The sequence below is a fragment of the Vicia villosa genome, unplaced genomic scaffold, assembly GCF_029867415.1.
Source record: "Vicia villosa cultivar HV-30 ecotype Madison, WI unplaced genomic scaffold, Vvil1.0 ctg.001657F_1_1, whole genome shotgun sequence".
Classification (NCBI taxonomy): Eukaryota; Viridiplantae; Streptophyta; class Magnoliopsida; order Fabales; family Fabaceae; genus Vicia; species Vicia villosa.
The window spans coordinates 12,908-29,701 of NW_026705689.1; the positions used below are offsets into that span (position 1 = coordinate 12,908).

At 27.4% G+C, this 16,794-nt stretch overlaps 1 pseudogene; it reads left to right on the plus strand.

Annotated features, from left to right (window-relative positions):
* Positions 1 to 14,535: 14,535 nt before the first annotated feature.
* LOC131636170 (E3 ubiquitin-protein ligase PUB22-like) lies at positions 14,536 to 16,391 on the plus strand (annotated as a pseudogene).
* The last annotated feature ends 403 nt before the right edge of the window (positions 16,392 to 16,794 follow it).

The window sequence follows — 16,794 nt, forward strand, 5'->3', positions numbered from 1 at the left end:
TACTGTGTGAACGCACGAGTAACACACCAGTACCGTGTCAATGCACAGATAATCATACCAATATTCGTGCAAACGCACGGGTTTTACTTTTTTTTTACAATTAAAGTTAATAAAAGTTAAACTTATGTCAGTTGTACTACTGACTATTTCATTTTTTAAATATTTTAAATCATAGTCCAAAAGAGAATGATCTAAAAGAATTGAGTTTAATAATATATATATATATATATATATATATATATATATATATATATATATATATATATATATATTATTAAACTCAATTCTTTTAGATCATTCTCTTTTTGAACTTTTAAGTAAAATTATTTTTCTGCTGATTTTCAACTGATTCTAATTTTTAATATTTATTTGTCTAATTTATTAAATTTTATAAACCCTTTTATCATTATAACTTCATAACCCTAAAAAAAAAATATTTTAAATATATTTCATAATTGTTGTTTTACAAAGTATGTATTTAATAGTTTTTCTTAGCAATAGTAATTTTTGAAAACTTATATAATTATCTTGCAGTCCATTTTTTATTTTTTATTTTCTCTAATAATATTTTTATATTTTCTATTTTGTTTGAATTCTTATGATAAACTGGTGACATATCCACTGTCCACACCAGAACCCGTGCGGACGCACGGATATCCCGCTAGTTTTCAAAAAAAATTAATCATTAACAAAGAAGCTGACAAAAGTTATCTTTTAACGGCGCATAATAGAACTTTAACATCTCTTAAATCCAAACAGTTCAAAAAATAAAATAAAGACCAATTACAAGAAAAACATAACGAAATAGACTCAGGCACAGTAAAAAAAAATTATCAAAATAAATAAATAAATAACACATATCATCCTAATACTATTTAAAAACTAACTACTAAAAAAACACAATTAATAATTTGCACAAGAGAAACAATCATAAAAATTACCATGCATAAAATATCACAATACATAAAATAGTAGTACATAAAATATAAACACCTGACTTTCTTACTCTTTACATCACATAAACTCTTATATTGATTGATTCCTTAATAATCATATCATAAATTTGTCACATATATACACTTATCAAACCCTTCCTTTTCTTAAAATCAACATATGTTTCGAAAGAAAATATGTGAGCGAATGTATTGACAACTTGATAATTCTTCATGCCATACAATTGTTCTTTTATTTCAAGTATTTCCAACCAACACATGTATTAGAAAGTTATAAAAAGAACCTTACAATTATAATTCAATTTGTCTATATAATAATTTAGAGTGCAATTCAATTAACATAATTCTATGAGAATAGTGTTGTTTTTAGAGTTAAAGTTGTTTTAATTCTAAGAAACAAATAAAAAAGGTTTAACTAAAAGCCCGCGGGAAAACCGCCCCCGCCTTGGTCCGCTTTTTAATGCGGGTTAAGCGGGGCGGACCAACTTAAGGTACCGAGCCAAAAACCTCAGTCCAAACCGTAAAAAATGGTGGGTCAAATGGGCCGGCCCGGCGGGTCCGACCTGTTTTGTCACCCCTATCGGCGTTGCCGCTCTGATACGTAACACTTGGGGATGAACGCTAGTTTATTTTGATGTTGGTTTTTGATAATATTTTTGGAGTCTTATGAACTCCTTATTAATGGAATAATTATCGTTTGTTTGTTGAATACAAATGATTTTATTATTGACTATGATTTTCCGATGTGTAATAAAAGTAATATTGAGGATTATAAGGTTTCTTTTGATTCTTTCGAAATTGTGTTATGTATCTTTAAATAATTGAGCAGGTTTATATGTTTGAAAAGTGTGGCATCCTAGTTGCATATTTTATTAAATGTTTATTATTTTGAAAAAAATTTACTCTGGTTTTTATACTAATATTCGTCAGGGAATTAGGGTGTTACAATATGTAGTTTATTAATATTTGGCCAGGTTGTCTAATGTTGTGTGTTCCTTAGTACATGACATGTGTGTGAAACACTATCGTTACTCGTTTGTTTTTTTAACTGTTTTTCTGCAGGGGTGGGATTGAAACTAGTGGGGAAGAAGCTTTTGCTGATGTTTGCTTCTCGGATCCATAAATAATACCGACATAGAAAACTCACATCTTTGTCAATAACTGTCACATGAGATCCAAAAACGTATATCTTTCTCCAAATCCCTGACAAGAAACGGTGACAGTGGTATTCCTTAAATGGATCTGAAAATAACTCTGAGGAATTGAATAGCTTCTTAATCAGTATTTGAAAAATTAACCAGAAAATCATTAAATCAACCACTAAAACCCTAACCACAAAATAAAAACCCTAACTTTCTAAGAAAATTAAACTAAAACAAAAGAGAAGCGATGAAGCAAGAAGGAGGGTCTTCTTCTATGGCAGTGGTTGAAAGCACGTAAAACGATTCGCACAATTTGAAACCCTAAATCTCAATCCAACCGATTTTCACACCGTAAACTGAATCGCACATCATTCTTGTTTTGGTGTTATTCAAAAACTTCAAAGGAGATAGAGAAAGAGAAGGAAGAAGAAGAGCAAGAAGATGATAGAGCAGAAGAAGAAGTTATGGTAGAGAAGAGTGATGAGTATGGAAGTCTGATACCATGTAGAAGCATGTTTAGCAAACCGGATAGGACAAGAAAGAAAAAGAAAGGGAAGCCGACAAGAATTTTTATTGCTTCGATACATAGTTTCTAAAAAAAATTGTTTAAGTTGGCACAACCTTTCTCATTTATGTTGCTTTGAAAAGATTTAGTTGTCAACAAAACATATAGCTGCTCTATAGTTAAAATAGGGGTAAAACAGACCAAGTTTAGACCAAAAGTGCTAATGTGAAGATAAAAGACCAAAAGGGCGGTTAAGGTTTTTCCAGAGCCTTAATTTTTTTTATAGAGTAGATTATATTATGGTCGTTAAACATAAATTATTAAACACTAATTGTTAATTAGTTATTTCATTGAGTTTTGTGTTTGAACACTAAATAAATAAGTTAGGGTTTAAACATTCAATTAAGCTTGTCTCTTCACTCTTGTTTAGCTATTTAAATATTGACACATTAAACAATTATTATACTCCTTATATTACACTTGACGATACTCTTCCAAATTCTAAAAACATACTATTCATAATTATCTTTTAGAGTGAAGACCCATTTTTGTCCCTCACAAAAATTACAGAATCCAAATTAGTCCTCCACAAAAAAAAGATCCGATTTAATTCCTTACAAAATATAACCGGGTCATATTAGTCTTTCTGTAAATATTTTTTCAAATCGGTTTTTTCTTCTACTTTTAAACCGTGATTGGACCGCCAAGTCGTATTTTATTTTTCATTTTTCATTTTTTAAATACTAAATTGATTTTTATTTTTAATTTCGATTTTATTTTTAAACAATTCAAATTTTAAAATACAAAAAAAGATAACATTTCTTCTACTTTTAAACTGTGACTGGGCCGCCAAGTCGTATTTTATTTTTCATTTTTCATTTTTTAAATATTAAATTGATTTTTATTTTTAATTTCGATTTTATTTTCAAACAATTCAAATTTTAAAATACAAAAAAAATAAGATTTGTTCTGAAAAGGAGTCAAACTCAAGACATTTAGGTCACATCCTATGCCTTTACCACTATGCCAATGTACACTGGTGATAAATAATTCGCATGATTTATAGTAATATTAAACAATTCTAAATATAAAATATAAAATATAAAATTTGTACCCATGAGGTCTCAAACTCAAGTCCCTTCAAATTTAATGATAGTCACTTCACTGTAAATATGAAAAGTGATCTAAGAGCTTGTGAATCAGTTAGATTAATCGGTATTAGTGGATTTTTCTCGATTATGAATGTTAGCAATGTTGTTCTAATTTTTTCGAAATTGTTATAATAGTTTAAAAACAATCAAAACATTGTTAACATTCATTATCGAGAAAAATTCACTAATATCAATTAATCTAATTCATGCAACCCCTCTTAGATTACTTTTCATATTTACAATAAAGTGGCTACTATTTAATTTGAAGGGACTTGGGTTTGAGACCCCGTAGATACCAAAATTTATGTTTTTTATTTTTTTAAATTAAGAATTGTTTAATATTAATATAAATCATGTCAATTATTTGTCATCAATTGACATAGTGTTAAAGGCATAGGATGTGACATAAATGTCTTGAGTTCAATTCAACAAATTTTTTTTTTTTTATATTTGTTTCTATATTTATTGCTTAGTACGACAAATTCAGCAATGTATTTTTAAATACAAAAATAGAAAAATCATAACAGTTTTTTTATTAGATTTTGATTGCTTCCGCCAACAATCATATATATTATCTAAATCCAATGATGTCACTACCTGCTTACATTGTTGAACACATACTCCCTAGGTACAGATCCATTGCTTAGGTGAACAAGGCTATATCATTTTGTTGAAATTCAATCAAAGTTAGGTCATTTCTCTAATTTGGTTGAGAAAACATTACAGAAGGCCTCATTAGGTTGTATCTTTAAACTTTTGGGTGGTGGCTCAACCAAAAACCACAACTTTCTTGTTATGGTACAGCTTCTCTTTTGATTAGGACTAGATGAGAAAATAAACTAGTTTATTCTTGTAGCCTAACGATCTAATTCATTCTTGATAAGTGTTTCCAAGTTAAGGCAAATAGCTTTTTGTAAGGCCATGAAGAACTAAATCAAGGAGAAGAAATAAGAGAGTGGAGTAAATTAAGAAAGTTGTGAAGAAGGATTTAAATTGACATTAGTCATTCAATATTATTTAGTTTATTTCAACTATTAGTCTAATAAATAGTTTATATTTTACATAAATTATTAAATATGCGATTAATAAATAATTTTTTTCAATTATTTCAACTATTAGTATAATAATTTATATATTAATTATTAAATAGTTATATATTAATAGTTGATAGTTAAAATATTAATAAACTAAATAGTTTAAACTAAATAATTTATTAAATATATAGACTATTAACTATTAAATAGATTATATATTTAATAAATATGTCAACTATTAAATATAGTTAATTAATAATTAAAAAATTTCAAACTATATATTATTATTTTTTAGAATAAAACAAAAATTAATACTCAAAACAAAATAAAATATATTTTAAACCAAATTATTGCATTATGTAATATATAGAGTTGCATGATTGTTGTTTAAAACTCCAGTGGTGCAGTGGAAAGGCATATTTGCAGCATGCATGAGGTGCATGGTGATTTTCGATATTCAGCATGCTTTTATATTGGATGTCTCTTAGGTTTCAAGCAGATGACAAATGATAGCGTCTTGAGTGTTGATAATCATTAAATAGACATCAAATATTTGTTTAAGATCGGTGAATATCCTAAAAAACACTTAACTATCACCTTGGTTTAATTCAAAAACCGAAGTGAATAAGTTTTTTTTTTGTTTTATATGGTTTACACAAAATATTAAAATACACTATTTACAACAAATCTTCGGTGACATCCAAATTTTGTTGCATACCCTAAGTTATATATTTGGACCATGAAAATTTTTATTTTTTGGACTTGCAATCCATCCCAGACATTTATTTCCGAAATTCTTAAGCGTTTCTAGGTCAAATATTTCATGACAAATCCTCCCAAAAATATTTCCTCCCTTTAGGGAGGCTACATATAAGTTTTTATAGTTAAATCTTATTATTATACGCCTCTGTTATCTTCTTATTTTAAAGCCGATGAATATCCTAAAAAAATGCTTAACTATCACATCGGTTATGACAAAAACCGAGGTGAATAATAATAATAATTGTGATTATTATTATTATTTTGAAATTACATTGTTTACTCAGAATATTAAAATAGATTCTTTACAACAAATATTTGCTCTTAAGATTGAATATCTTTGCTAATAACCAGATTTTGTTGTATACCCATAACTTATCCAAAAGTTGAGCTCCCTTCTTTATTTAACATGAAGCAAGAATAATTTTTTGCACTTTTCAAAGGTTGAGCTCCCTTATTTGTGTAACATGAAGTAAAAATAATCTTCTACACTTGCAATCTATTAACCGAGTACTTTTTCAAAGGTTGTACTCCCTTCTTTAACTAAGGGTTATTCCAAAAATACAAAAACAACATCAACATGATTATGTGACATAGATTGCAAAGTCAGAAAAATGTTTTGTTCAAGATAAAAGAACATTAAAGATATTTCTATCTTGCAATCTATCACAAAGAATGATGCATGCAAGCAAGTTTGGGGTGACTTAATATAAGCAAAGATTAGGGTAAAATTTGTTTAACGAGTACTTTTATAGTAAAATTCAATTATTTTATCCCTCAGTTTAATTGAAACATAAATCATATAGTTTATACTTATAAATAAATAAAAACATAAATTGTGTTAAAAAAAATAAAAACATAAATTGTGTAATACTTGAGAAATAAAACATCGCGCGCATTGACATTATACTTCAATTATTTTGAATGACGTGAAAACTTTATCATATTATTTATTATTTATAGTAGTGGTTATTCAACGCCATGGGTAATTAATAAAAAAATAATTATAAACTTTTAAGAGAAAAAGTTTCTCTCGTGAAACTCCCAAATAAATTATGTAACTTCCAAAAAGTGGTTTAATTTCAATGGGAAAATAATTTTTTTAACGTATCATAATTTGAGAGGAAGAAACATACAGAATGACTTTAATTTGAGAGAGAGAATATAATTGAGTTAGTTAAATTTTTAATTTTAATTATTTTTATTAATGGTACATTTGATTACATAGAGAGAGAACGTATCATGATTTAAGAGAAAAATATGGAATAATTTTAGTTTGAGAGAGAGAAAATAATGGATGGAGTTTAATTTGTTTTATTTTAAAATTGGAATTTTTTTTATTTATCACCACCGATATAGTTCGATTCGGGGATCAATTCTAACATCAAGTGGTTTCAACCCGTTCCCGAGCACAGTTACCGGAAAAAATTGAAATTTTTTAATAATGCTACTTTTGATTACATAGAGAAAAACATTTGATTATAGAGAGAACGTATGGATAAATATGGAATTATTTTAGTTTGAGAGAGAGAAAATAATGTATTAGGATTATACAATTCCAATGTATCCAGGCTCTGATACCATATTAGGATGATACAATTCCAATGAATCCTTCATTAGTATGGAATAAAAATAAATATTCAATATTATGTTTACATAAGGATAATCAAGAGCATTTATAGCAGCTCTAGAGTAACGGTCATATAAACTGAATACCTAGAATAAAGGTAACAAACTATATACGATGCAAATACTAAAAATAAAATAAATGTAATTATTTTATTCTGATGTAATGGATAGAAGTTTTTTCTTATTTTAAAATTATAAATTTTTTATAATTTTAAAATTGGAAATCTATAATATAAGAAAATTAATGGTTGTGGAAAAGTCAAAAATACTCTTATTTGATTTTTTGCCACCACATTAAAATGGTGGTTTTTTGGTCTTTGCACCATAAAGTTCTTAATTTTATTATTAAAATAATACAATTCTTATATTTTATCAAACTTATCAAATCTCTCTCCATTCTCTATTTTTTTTTTCTCTTTCATCACTTTCTAGACTTCTTTCTTCCACAACAAAAATATATATATTAATAATAGATTTTTTTTATATACGAAAAATGGTATTTATGATCGAAATTTCTTTAGTAAAATATGATATACCGAAAAAATTTATTCCAAAAATCTATTATTTGTAAATGATACCTAAATAAAAATAATATTTGTATACGGAAAAAATCTATTATTTACGAAAAATGGTTTTATGAACCAAAGATTTTTTATTCAAAAATAATATACGGGAAAAAATATACTATTGATCTAAATATTTTTATATACGAAATTTACTATTGATCCAAATATTTTTATAAATGATACCTAAACAAAAATGAAGTTTGTATACGGGAAAAAAATCTATTACTAATCTAAATATTTGTATATACGAAAAATGTTATTTATGATTCAAATATTTTTTATTCAAGAATAGAATAGGCCACAAAATTTATTATTGATCTAAATATTTTTATATACGAAAATTTGATATTGATCCAAATATCTCTGTAAATGACACCTAAACAAAAATAATATTTGTATATAGAAAAAAATCTATCATTTACGAAAAATGATATTTATGATCCAAATATTTTTATTCCAAAATGGTATATGGGAAAAAAAATCTATTATTGATCTAAATATTTCTATATATGATAAATGGTATTTATGATCAAATATTTTTAATCAAAAAATGGTATGCGGGAAAAATCTATTATTGATCTAAATAATTTTTTATACGAAAATTTAATATTGATCCAAATATTTTTGTAAATGATACCTAAATAAAAATAATATTTGTAATATTAATTACGAAAAATATTATTTATTCAAAAATGGTATACGGGAAAAAATCTACTATTGATTTAAATATTTTTATATACAAAATTTAATATTGATCCAAATATTTTTGTAAATGATACCTAAACAAAAATAATATTTGTATACGAAAAAAATCTATTATTTACGAAAAATGGTATTGATGAATCATATATGCATCTCTATTTAGTATTGATGATATGCATAATTTATTTTATTGAATAGTGTGATTCTCTTGTGTAATATATTTGTAAAATATTTGAAGATTTCAAGCTAAACCAAAAAAAATCTTAGGTGAAGGTTATTTAGTTAAGCCTATGTAAAATCTTTATTTGTTGTTAAAAGATATGTGGGTGGATCCTATGCAAAAAATCAAGAAGAAATTCTTCGGAAACAAAACAGGCCAAGTGATTTAGGTAAAACCAGTGTAATAATCTAAAGTGATATCTTTATCCCTTATATTTTTAGTCTTTTATTTTGTTTCTGCTTCATTTCTCTCTTCTTTCCATCTTTTTCGATGTTATTCCTCCGCTTGTTTATTTATAACCACCACTACTACAAATAACATGTTTCACCTCGGACGCGAAATGCATGTTACCTCGGCTATAGAAGCGAGGTAACGAAGGGCGTCATGAAAAGTTTCTACTTTATCCCTCAATTTTTAAAACACCGAGGGAAAAATGCTTATGCACATGAGTTCGAACCCCAACTTCTAAACTTTTAATATTTTCAAAACTAGCACATCATACATCTCAATTTATCAATAGAGTCCAGGGGTAAGATTGATATTTTTTTTAAACTCGTTACAAACTACAAAATATTAATAAGTTAATTGTTTACCCAAAATTTTACATTGTTTACACAAAATATTTCTGTAAATACATATAACAAATTTTGAATATGATTCATTATCAGCACTATTGGTGAAGATCAGATGTTGGATCCTCGTTTATGAAATTTCGGGGAAGATAAAGATGTCGTGTGCAATATATTCTAGATCTCTTTTGCATTTATTTGTTTCTGATGTAAAAAAAGAAAGGGGTTAGTTGAATGAATTAACATAAGATTATTGAAGAACACCGTAAAAAATGATTATTGAAGAACACAAACCTTAAACCCAATTTATTTTCTGCTCTTGTAGCCCGTCGCAGAAAATTTTTATCAAGTTTTTTATGCTTCAAAGTTTTCATGTTGTATGTTTCATTAACAATTATTAATATTCAAAATACTTTTATAATGGATGTCAGTTAGGCTTCACGTGGATCACTATTGGAAGTGTCTTAAGCGTTTACACTCATGAGTCAAAATCAGAGATGTCCAAGTCAGCTCAGTTGGCGTCGCGTCCTCCTGTTGGCGCCGCGAACTGAGCGAATCCTGCCAGCGTGTTTAAGTGAAGATTCTGACTTTTGTGGAGGCATGTGAAGTGGTGGCGTGGTAGACAACAAAAGAGCACTTTTTGGGGCTATTCACTTCTATTGGTCAATTAGGTGGCAAAAAGGGATGGCAATCATTTCTCTTTTTGTCTCATTAGAAAGGAAATTAATGTAATTTTGATATATCTTGAGTTTGGGGATTATTGAGAGGACACATTATTCCATTGCAGAAAAACAGTAGAGAGAATTAGGTTGAAGGCAAAAACGGGATTTCATATTTTTGCAAGATTTCTGTCATGGTGATGAGTAACTAAACAACTCTCTTTGCTAAGATTAGAGGTAGCTATTCCTCATAACTCTATGTATCTCTTTTAAATATTCATGTATGTGAATCTCTTCTTGATTGAATATAGTATGAATATCTTGTTTTGAACTCTTATCTTTGATTTATATTATTGTTGAAAAAGATAATATAAATATTGTTTTAGAGGTTTATTCAAACAATACATAAATTGTAGAAATAGATTTATGTATTGTTTATCACTTGTATTGCTAGATAATGATGGTTAGATGCATGTTTAGGTTAAGAAATTACCTAAAATTTTGTTTAACAGTTATTACAATATTATTTAGGAATAAATGATATTGAGGCAATACTAGATGGTATTCATGAAATTAGAATTCATATACATGGTTTGAGGGAATGCATGAGTTTGGAATAGTGAACACTAATCTTGGCAAAGCATTTTTCATTTGAGAAAATCGTATTTTACTATCTTAGTTTGTTTCTAAAATTCGAGATAAATTCCAAACATAAACCAAACTCATTTTTATTTATCAACTTAAAATGATCACAACTATAGAACGGCGGTAATATCACCCAATCTCTGTGGATACGATACAAAAATATTTGCCGAAAGTATATTTTTCAACAGTGATGTGTGTCAAAAATTTAAAAAAAAAAAAAAAAAAAGATAAAAAGCCTCCTTTAATCTACAAATATTCCTTTATAACTCTTACATGAGGATTTTTTGTCCATCCAAAACCATGAGCTTTGACTGAAATTACTATTTTGTTGAAGTGATGGATGATTACACTCCATGTACCATGACATTATTCTTATCTCATAAAAGAGACACTTTTACTGCCTTTCGGAAATTAGCCAAGATTATTTATAATAAAAAAGTTTTAAACTTTGCATCCATCTGAAGTGGCGAATTCTAAAATGTGGAGTTTACAAAAATTTGTAATGCAAATGAAATTGAACATCATTTTCTACTCCATGAACTTCAAAAAAATAGATTAGTGGAAAGGAAAAATGATCTCTTGAGGAGCTAGCGAGGACGATGCTTAATGAGACTAATCTTATTAAATACTTTTGGTTTGATGCAGTATGTAATGTTTGCTACATAATAAGTTGTGTCTTGGTAAGAGCAATTCTAAAGCATACGTCCTATAAGTTATACAAAGGAAGGAAGTCTAATATTTCTCACTTACGTGTCTTCAAATGCAAATGATTTGTACTTAATAACGGAAAATGATCTTTCACACCTTCAAGCCTTGAAGATCATAAGTTCAAGTCTTCAAGTTCCTTTACTTGATTTCTTAATGGCTAACACTTTGACTAAAACTCGATTTTTTTATGAGACTTAGAGATATTTCTTCTTTAGTTGATTGCTATCATCATGAATTATTTGAAGAGTCGTCATGAGCAAAACCACTTAATAATTTACACCAATATTTTAGACAGTTGTCATTATCAAAATTACAGTGTTGTCATCGTCCAACTACGAGAATATTTGTACAGTATTTAAACAACACTTACTAATAGATGGTAGGATTATTCTTCTTAAATTAAGAAGTCTCAATGCCTGATATCAAATTTTAGAAAAAATAATTATGGAGAGCTCTCACAAATTATAATAAGTGATAAAGTTTCTTAAGAAATAGGATGCTATTAAGCCATTTTGACATAATATGAGCCAATTTAATGAAGTCTCTAGGGTAGAATATCTCAATAATATCCTCGCTCCAATTTTCAGTTGAATCTTGCCAAACACATAGGTTAACTATTATTCCAATCCAAGCAGATCTTCAAGAAACATATTGAAATGTAGTTTAGAGATTACATTTCAAAATATGGTTAGTAGTTGTTAATGTAGGAGAGACTTGATTCTAGTCCTATAATTTCAAGAAACAAATTGAATAGTATTTACCCAACAAAAACAGATATGAACAAGTAGTTTAATTGGTCAATATAGCGGTGACAAGTGGGATATACAAAGCAAGCAGTTGCAGGCCCAGCGTAGATTCTAGACACAGAGGATTCCAATTTCCAAAAATCAACATTTTAAAATGTCGGCTAATAATCAAACACCAACGTTGGAGAGAGAGACCAACCAACTAATTTATTCAAAAGAGAAGGTCAAAATATTATCATCAACAACAAAATTTAAAGTCAAAAGGGGTAAATAATCACAGATACCCTATGCTTAAAGTAATACCCATGTGCTATGATTGTCTTAGGATTTAATTTGGTAAATGTATAAGATTTTTTTGTAGATACCATTCTTTTTTTGAGAATAGAAGCAACATGACGCAGTATTATTTATTCACTATTCGTATTAATAAAATTGAAGGTCAAATTGGATCTTGATTTAGATGAAAAAATATAATAACTAATCTCAATCATACGTATGAGGTAAGAGGCATTTGTACTTATCGAATAAAACAATATTCAAGTGAGACAAGCTGCAAATGTCAACAATAGAATTGCTTAAGTATAAGCGAATGTAGAAAAATATTAATAAACCTAGATGTATTAAATGTGTCTATAATATATATATATATATATATATATATATATATATATATATATATATATATATATATATATATATATATATATATATATATATATATATTAAGATTTGGAGTAAGTGTTTTAAACTTACTCATGGAGTAAGAATATCCCTCCTTATATATATATATATATATATATATATATATATATATATATATATATATATATATATATATATATATATATATATATATATATATATATATATATATATATATATATATATTAGGTAAAACAGAATTTTTATTATATTATTATTTTTTAAAACAGAATATCTATTATTTAATGGCAAATAAAATATTTAAAATGTTTAAATGGTAAAAAAGAAAATTTAATGTTAAACAAAATTTATAATATATATATATATATTGGTAAAAACAGAAAATTCAATATGTATTTAGTATGTTATTATATATATATATATATATATATATATATATATATATATATATATATATATATATATATATATATATATATATATATAAAAGATGTTATTATGTTGAAATGGTAAAAAAGAAAAATTAATAAATATATATATATATATATATATACATACAGAATATCTATTATATACTGTATATAGATAAATTTTTTATTATATATATATATATATATATATATATATATATATATATATATATATATATATATATATATATATATATATATATATATATATATATATATATATATAAGATGTTATTATGTTGAAATGGTAAAAAAGAAAAATTAATATTTTTATTTATATTTATATATAAGTTATTAAAAAATAAATTTATATATTTTATGTTAAAAGAATAATATGTTGGCTAAAAATAAAATAATTATGTTTATCTTAAAAAATTTAGTATATAAGTTTATATATTATGTGAGAATATCTTATAGATTATTTAGTTAATATATATCATGTGAGAAACGTGGGAGTTGGTTGCGCACAGGTGGATCAAGGGAATAATGATGATATTAAATTGGAGGATTTTTTCGATCCAGAAGATTCTTAGAAAATTAGTTTTATTTTTATTTGAAATTGTGTAGAATATCAAATTTTAATTTATGTAAGATTAATTTCAATTCATATTTTGTTTATTAATTATAATTTATATTTTATTATATATTTAAATAAATATTTTTTATTAATATTTTTTAATTTTGAATAAGAAATAATATTTAAAAACATTTTTAATAATAAAAACCTTCTTTATTAATAATAACCAGGTTTTATTTTATTTTTTAAAAATTATTTTTAGTGACGTGATTTACATGTCATTAATTTGTGACATGTGGATCAATCTAAACTATTAAATTTTAAAATAAAGGGTGGAGAATGTGTTTTTTTTTCTCTCCTCCATCATCATTTATTTTAATAATAAATGAGGAATAAAATGAAACATAATCTTCATCAAATGATCCGATTTATTATATTCTCACATAGAAAAAAATAGCATTCACATAGAATATATATTATTTTATAATGAGAGATAAGAGAAACAAATATCAACCATTAGATTCATCAAGAAAGAGAATGTAATAGCCACATTAATGCATTAACATTCTCTCTCTTGATGAATTCACTGATTGATATTTGTTCCTCTCATCTCTCATTATAAAATACTCTCGCTTGATATGCTCTCCCTATATAAATATATAAACTGCCAGTGATATGCAAAGTGGTCTTCCTCCCTTTTGCTCATGACAACCTTACTCTTCACCGATAAACTTTGCCTTGTTCAAGTTCCTGTAATACCTTAGTAATACTGTTCACATGGAAAAGTCATAACTCACATTCTCTCCCCTTTTTGAAATAAATAAATGAAAGAGCATATTTTTACGTGTATTGACTTTCCAACAATTTGAAAACTATAAATAACAACACCGCTACCCTTCTCTCTCTCAAACAAACCAATTCATTCATTTTCTCAACTCTTCACCCAAAAAGCAACAACTTCTCAAAAAGTCCAAGTTTTCTGCTTCTGAAATATTCATACACAATGGATCAAGAGATTGATGTTTCACCATTTTTCCTTTGCCCTATTTCACTTCAACTCATGAACGATCCGGTTACTGTCTCAACAGGTATAACCTACGACAGACAATCCATCGAAAAATGGCTCTTTTCATCCCAAAACAATACATGTCCTGTCACTAAACAACAACTCTTACACGATCACCAAAATCTCATTATTCTCACACCGAACCACACTCTTCGTAGACTCATTCAAGCATGGTGCACCTTAAACTCTTCTTATGGTGTACAAAGGATTCCAACTCCAAAACCACCAACAACACAAACCCTCATTGAAAAACACCTCAAAGAAGCTTCTGAGTCTTCGGATTCACCTCATCTGCTTATTCAATCACTCAGAAAGCTCAAAACAATAGCCTCCGAGAGCGAAACAAATCGACGGTGTATCGAATCTGCGGTGCAGTAGAGTTCTTGGCATCAATAGTAACAAAAAACAACACAAACTGTTCATCTTCATCTTCAACAACAGAATCAACCGAAACTAATATTCTTGATGATGATAATATTGAAGGTTTTGCTTTTGACTTTGATATTGGTGCAGAAGATGAAGCTGTAAGCATCCTTTACAATCTTCATTTAACCGAACAAGGTTTGAAAACTCTCTTAAACTTCAACAATGGAGAATTTTTAGACTCTTTATTGAGATTAATGCAAAAGGGTAATTATGATTCAAGAACATACGCAGTTTTTTTGTTGAAATCTATGTCAAAGGTTGCTGATCCATCAGAACTAGCAAATCTAAAAACCGAGTTTTTCGTCGAACTAGTTCAGCTTCTTAAAGATCAGATATCAAAAAAGGCGTCAAAGGCAACACTGCAAACATTGATTCAACTCGTTGAATTTGGGAGAAATAGAGTAAGAGCAGTGGAATCAGGCTGTGTTTCTGTTTTAATAGAACTTCTTCTTGATTGCAAAGAAAGGAAGCCGTGTGAGATGATTTTGGTGCTCTTGGAGATGTTATGTCAATCTGCTGATGGAAGATATGAACTTTTAAGCCATGGATGTGGTTTAGCAATTGTTTCAAAGAAAATTTTGAGGATTTCAACAATGGCTAATGATAGAGCAGTGAGGATTCTTCTATCAGTTGCCAGATTCTCTGCAAAACATATAGTTATTCAAGAAATGCTGCAAATAGGTGTTGTTGCTAAGCTTTGTTTGGTTCTTCAAGTTGATAGTGGAAATAAGGCTAAGGAGAAAGCAAGAGAGATTCTTAAATTGCATGCAAAGTCTTGGAGCAATTCTCATTGTGTACCTACTAATTTGCTTGCTTCATACCCAACAAGTGGTTGAAAAAGTTAGAGGGCATTTATTTTACCTGTTTTTGTTTTTTCTTTGTGTATAGAAATTAGACTTGTTAAATGAACATTAATGGAAAAATGGGAAAGGTGTGGATATCAAATATTGTCCATGAAAGTGAGTTGGAAACAAATTGGGATTAGATGTATATTGTGAGTCGCTACACCAATAATCATACAGCAAAGTTTGTCATGTTCAATGTTGTTACTTGTTTTAATTTCATTCTCTTTTTTTAAGTTTTAATTAAATGATATTGCTTGAAATGATGTAAGCATGCATGTTAGTGATGAATATTAAGATACTTGTGATGAGATATGATTTTGATATGGTGATATGTTTAATTTTTTTTTTTAAATAAAAATTTTAGGGTTGGTGATTGAAAATTTTGAAGGCAAAAATAAGCATTGATCTTGATTGAAATATTTATTTTATTTTATTTAGGTGGACGAAATAAAGTAGGATATGTAATGCAAAGTACGTTACTTTTGTCTTCGGTCCATTTGGTTGAGATGAAAAATGAAAGCTCGTTACTCTTTTCATCGGCTGGATATGTTAATTGAGAGAAAAATTCACTTTTCTTTTCGGTTGGTTTCGATACTCGAGATAATAGTTGAATATTATGTTTAGAATAAAGCTTTTTACTTTAATTGGGATTTTCAACCGTAGAAATGCATGCTAGGAACCTTATCGATAAGCTGTGTGCACGGTTGGTGTCCGTTGGTGGATATGGTGATATCTCGTGGTCTTTTCGAAGAGAAATGCATGCTAGGAACCTTATCGTCGCCTCTTGTGGCCGGTTCGCGGGGAATTTAAAAATTGATT